Raw genomic sequence first — 6,000 nt, 5'->3', positions numbered from 1 at the left:
TTCCCAGCGAGCCGTTAGCAGAGAACTCTCGTGCTCAAGCCCTCAGACCGTGAGCGGCTTGCTTAGAAGACTTTTTCCATCCCTGCCGGAGCTCTAGCAGTGCCAGTACATCGCACTGAAGGACTGGTTCCTTTTCACCATTACACAGTATTATCAGCTCTCCACTTTCCAGCATACAGGCTTTTGCTCTGGGACTGCTCTTTGGTAGCCCTCTCCCCCTCCCACGGGTGTTGCATGAGGGGAAGCTATATATTGTCTGCTTGTTTGCTTTACACCTGGAGTGAGGCACTTTGCTACCCTGGATGGTTTGGCGGACAGGGCTGTGATCTATCTGTTTGTATGCTGGCTCCAACCGCAATTTGCAGTGGCTTACCCAAACGCGTAGTGAGGTGAGACAGAGGCTGAAGCGGAGGAGGTCCTTCAGGTCTCCCAGTGACTGAGTAGCTGCTTGAAATTTGTCTTCCCTCTGGTGTGTGAGAAGTGGAGCGGCTCCTTTGTCTGCCATGCGGACCCTCCCTGCCTGGGACGTGGCTCAGTTGATGAATCGCCCCCCCACTGGTGCTGCGAGGGGGGCATGCTGCACTGCCGAATGTGGTGTGTTTTTCCGGACAGGACTCTGGGCTAGCAGGAGTTCCTAGCCTGATACTTGTTACCCGGTGAGACGGAGGCTGCAGTGGAGGAGGTCCCGCAGATTTCCCATCGATCCATCGGGGAGGGAGAAAGGAGTGACCCCTCTGTGTGCTTTTGCGGACTCTTCTTGCCTGGGTCCTGGGTGGCTTAGTTGATGAGTCGCCCCCCCCCCACCGGTGCTGCGAGGGGGGCGTGTTGTATTCCCGAGTGCTATGAGCTCTCCGTTCAGGATTTTGGGCTGGTAAGAGATCCTAGATTGAGACTCTCTCCAGGTGGGGCTTCTGCCTCCCTCAGCTCTCTTGGTCTGCCCCCTCCTACTGGTGCTGTGTGAGGGGGTTTATCTGCTGCTATAAAGAGGGGGTTATCAAGAACTTACTCCTGTTGATGTGTGGATTTGGCCGACTGGCTTATTACTAACAGACATTTTTTTTTTTTATTTTTTTTCACTGCTCTTTCTTTTTTCTTTTTTGTTTTATATGTATTCATATCTGGCTGTGGGTCGTGGGTAATTTACATTGTTATGAATTAAAAATTGGGTTTAAAAGAATACCCAATCGTTAAAAGAGGGGACAAAAAAATCAGAGGTAAATGTCTATTGATTGGTTTGCTCCTTTTTTTGGATATTCCAACTACTCATAGTTAAAAGTTAGCTTTATAAAATCTATTTATTGGCTACCCCAACAATAGGGCCCCGCCGGAATAACATTAACAAATATTATTGCTTCTTTGTCCTGTTGTTTTATGTTTTTTCTTGTTTAATTTGTGTTACTGATTGCAGTATCAATTTACATTTAAAGTCATAATTGCTATGAAAATTATTAAGTATTGTACAGCATATAGGCTGTAGGGCGTTGGGGTTGGTCCCCTCCCCTTAGCCCCTAAATTCATTTTGGGATACCTTGCTTATTTGAGCTTAATTAATTTCCTCCTTATTATAGTCTAGAGGTTTTGCTTGGAATTTTAATTCTTCTGAATTTAATTTTGTTGTTTAAAATTAACTGATGTTTTTCTCACCACTTCCTATTCTCCCTCTTGTTCAGCTGGCTCGGCTGTTATAAAGTATTTTTTCTTCCAAAGTTTCCCCTCCTATACAACAGCTGAGGAGCCGGGGGAAGAGGGGAAGAAGAGAAAGGAACAAGAGGGGAAGAGGGAAGAAGGGAAAAAAGGAGAGAAAAAATTATCTTAATATTCATAGTTAATTTTTGCTTAATCGCTGATCTCGTCCCCCGAAGCAGGATTGGATAACGAGTGTGTTTACGGGGGTGTCTCTCTAATGTTGATATCTATTTTTAGCCGGATCTGACTGACCACTTGTTCTCTCCCATAACTGACCTACACTGTTTTTTTTTTTTTAATATTTCACTGATCACAATTATTCACTTACTGCACGGGAGTCCTCTTCTCCCCTTTTTTCACTTTAATTGGGGGGTTCTCCCCGACACCTCCTTGTGTTTTTTTTTTTTCTCCTCTTCCTCTTTCTCTCATGTTATGAGAGAACTGATCACTATTCTTTTATCACTATTATAAGGCACATGGACAAATATTTGAACACTCACGTTAAGATTTCACCTTCAGTTATGGCAGCTAGACAAAGGGACAGGAAGAACAAAAATGTTCTTGAGACCTCGGCAGATACACACCTTGCTATTATCAATCCTCCACATCTAAGTGAGCCTCTGGACACGCAAGCATTGGTTTCTAGTATCTCTGAAGCTTTGGCCCGCAAATTTGATATTCTCAAAAATTAGATAAAACAGGATATTACACTTTTAACAAATGAAATTAGACAATTTTCTAACAGACTGGCAGAGGTAGAACAAAGAATCTCGGATCTAGAAGACCTGACGGCAGGCCATGACATTAAGCTAGAAATTACGAATACCAGCCTTTTAAAAATTCAGAGTAAACTAGAAGACCTAGAAAACCAGTTGAGGAGGAATAATTTTAGAGTTATTGGGGTACCAGATCAAAAGCAGTATGAGGATCGTAATAAATTATTAACTGTTACCCTACCTCAACACTTACAGATCCCGTCCTCCCAGCCACAAATAGTACTAGAAAGGGCACATAGGCTAGGCTGGCATACACCCAATAAAGTGAATTCAAGACCTAGGCCAATCATTTTCAAGATAAAGTTATGTTGTTGCAATTCTTCCGAAAAAAATCAGCCTATTTACCTTGGGGACGCAAAAATCCTGATATTTCAGGATTTCTCTGTGGAAACAGCCGCAAAAAGGAGAGAGTTAGCCCCAATCTGTACCAAATTAATTAATCAGGGTCTTCGAGCCACCCTAATTTACCCAGCTAAGCTGAAGATAATAGTGGATAACCACTCTGACTCTGCTAAGGATGCAGAGAAATTTTGTGCTGAGACTTTCCCCTCTGCACAATAGAGGTTTTAGTTAAGTGTTTATCTGTTTTCTTTATTCACTAATACTGTGGATATGGGAGAAAAAAGGGTTATTAAGGTTGGAATGTTGGTTATTGTGTGTTTTTTTTTCTTTCTTCTCTTTTAGATGGCAGATGTGGCAAGTAGATTTAAGATAACCTCTTGGAATATTGCGGGTATTAAATCTCCTATTAAACGGAAAACAATAATTTCTCATCTAAGAAAAATAAATACAGATATCGCCTTCCTACAGGAGACACATCTAAAAATGGAGGAAGTTCTCAAGCTTAAATGCTCATGGGTCAAAGAAGTTCCTGCCTCCCCTAGCGTAAAAAGGAAGGGAGGTGTTGCAATCCTTCTAGGGAAGAAGTTAAACTATGAAGTTCTTCATACTAATGCATATTCAGAGGGGAGGTTCCTAATGGTAAAAATTAAAATAGCTAAGACATTATACATTATGCAATATCTATGCACCTAACATTTTTAATTTGCCTTTTTGGGAGACAATCCAGGCCAGTGTCATGGCATATGCGGAAGGCTACCTGATAATAGGAGGGGATTTCAATATGGCACCACAGTATTCCTTAGATAGGTTAAGACAGAATTCCCTGGGTCTTAGAAGTAAAAGAGATAACTTAGAATCAAAACTGTTCACTAGACTTTTCTGAAATCTGGGGGTCAGGGATTTTTGGAGATCACAGAATCCTGATACAAGAGACTTTACGTGCCTCTCTCTAGGATTGACTTATTTCTTTTAGATGAAAGGCTGTGTAAAATGAGAATAACTTCTTGGATCCTCCCTATTTGTATCTATGATCATGCCCCTATTTTCCTTGACTTTCAGCTTAGTGATCTTAATCTTAGGAATCGTTGGTTCTATTTCCTCTTTACTTGGTATCAGACTTTAAATTCAAAAACTGGCTTAAATCTAAGTTTGAAGAATATGTGTCTTTCAATCAATAATATATCAATCGTCCTGCTATTTTCTGGGAAGCAGCAAAGGCAGTTCTCAGGGGGGTAGATACTAGCTTATAGTATAAATAGGACAAAGAAAATTAAACTAAGGGAGAAGGAAATTCTGCGGTCAGTATCTAATTCATATAATTATCACTTATTAGAGAATACGTCAGATAGCTGGGCAAAGTATACGAATGCATTAAAGGAAAAGGATTCCTTTTTTCTGTACAGAGAGTCGCAGAAAGACCTGAGATTCCAGGCCAAGTTTTATAGGCATGGAAATAAAACCGGAAAACTTCTTGCAAATCTTGTTAAAAAGGATAAAGGTTCATCCCTAATTGATTCTCTTCAAATTGAAGGTAACATTTTAACAAGTCCAGAGGAGCTTTTGAAGATATTCTCAGATTATTACCAGGATATATATTCCCTGAAAATTTCGAATAAGTCTAACCGAGGTGACTTTTGGAGTAAAATCATCTATCCGACTTTAGCACCTGAGTTAGTTGAAACTCTCAACTCTCATATCTCTGAACTAGAAGTCTTTAGAGCAATTCAAGACCTCTCTTTGAACAAAGCTTCAGGTCCGGATGCCCTCCCCAATGAATTTTATAAGATACTATCTTCTGTAATTAAATCACACTTAACTTCACTTTTTAACGACATGTATAAAAAAGGCAATCCGGCCTCCTCTAGTTTTTCTGCTTCCTATACTGCCCTAATTTTAAAACAAGGGAAAGATCCTGATAAGAAAGAATCATATAGGCCTATAGCCTTGTTGAATATGGACTACAAAATAGTTACTTCTATCCTAGCTTCAAGGATTCAATCTTTCCTACCTAGTATCATACACCAAGATCAGGCAGGATGTATGTCCAAACGAAATTCTTCAGCTAAAATAAGGGAAGTCTTCCACGCTATAGATTATTTAAAAACAATGGAGAGGTTGGGGAGCGGAGGGAGAGAGGACACCTCGGATTTAGCAATTATTTCAATTGATGCTGAAAAAGCTTTTGGCCTTCAAGGTAATTTTCTTAAATTTGTTGATAACTTATATAATAAAGCCTCTACAAGGATGTTGGTTAATGGCATGATCTCTTCAGATATATTGCTCAGGAGAGGAACCCGACAGGGGTGCCCTCTCTCTCCTCTTCAACCTCTCCATTGAACCTCTTGCCATATATGTTAGACAGCACCTAGAAGGGATCAGGATAGGCAAGAAGGAGTTAAATATTGCATTATATGCTGATGATATTCTTATATATATATCTCAAACACGTGTATTAACATTCCGAAACTTCTCACAATCATAGATCAGTTTGGGACCTTCACTGGATATAGGGTAAACACCACAAAATCTGAACTGTTGTTGATTAAGCAATCCAATGAGTCCCTCGTAGACATACCATTTAGAGTAGTCTCTGAATCTTTTAGATAGCTTGGTATTAGAATCTCCTCTAATGCGGACACTTGGTATAGTTAATATTTGCCCAGTCTTAAATAGAATTAAAGAGAGCCTGAAAAATTGGCAAAATCTTCCTCTCTCCCTCTCAGGATGATGCTTTGTATAAGATGGTTCTTCTTCCCAAACTCCTTTATGTTCTACAGAATATTCCATTGATTCTTAAGGGAAAAGACGTATTAATGTTTAATACAGTATTGAGATGTTTTATATAGCATAACAAAAAAAAAACAGAATTTCACTGTCAAAACTTTTTCTCCCTAGACAGTTTGCTGGGTTGGCTTTACCAGATCTTAGATTTTATAACTATATCTTCCTCATACGTATAGTAATGGATTGGATTTTTACTCGAGACTATATTACTGACAATGAGCTGGAAAGAAATGTAATTTTTCCATTTTTGCCTGTAGCAATAATTCACTGTACCTCTAGTTCACTACCCTGTGAGGTGAAAAAACTTAGAACTGTCTTTAATCCACTTTTGGCGTGGCGGAAAATTTGTAAACTTTTTGACTTAGATTACAGAATATCTAAATACATGCCGCTGTTAGGTAATCCTCAATTT

The sequence above is a fragment of the Bombina bombina genome, chromosome 2 (genome assembly GCF_027579735.1).
Source record: "Bombina bombina isolate aBomBom1 chromosome 2, aBomBom1.pri, whole genome shotgun sequence".
Classification (NCBI taxonomy): domain Eukaryota; kingdom Metazoa; phylum Chordata; class Amphibia; order Anura; family Bombinatoridae; genus Bombina; species Bombina bombina.
The sequence above is the reverse complement of the archived record's forward strand: the minus strand, read 5'-3'. Positions refer to the sequence as shown.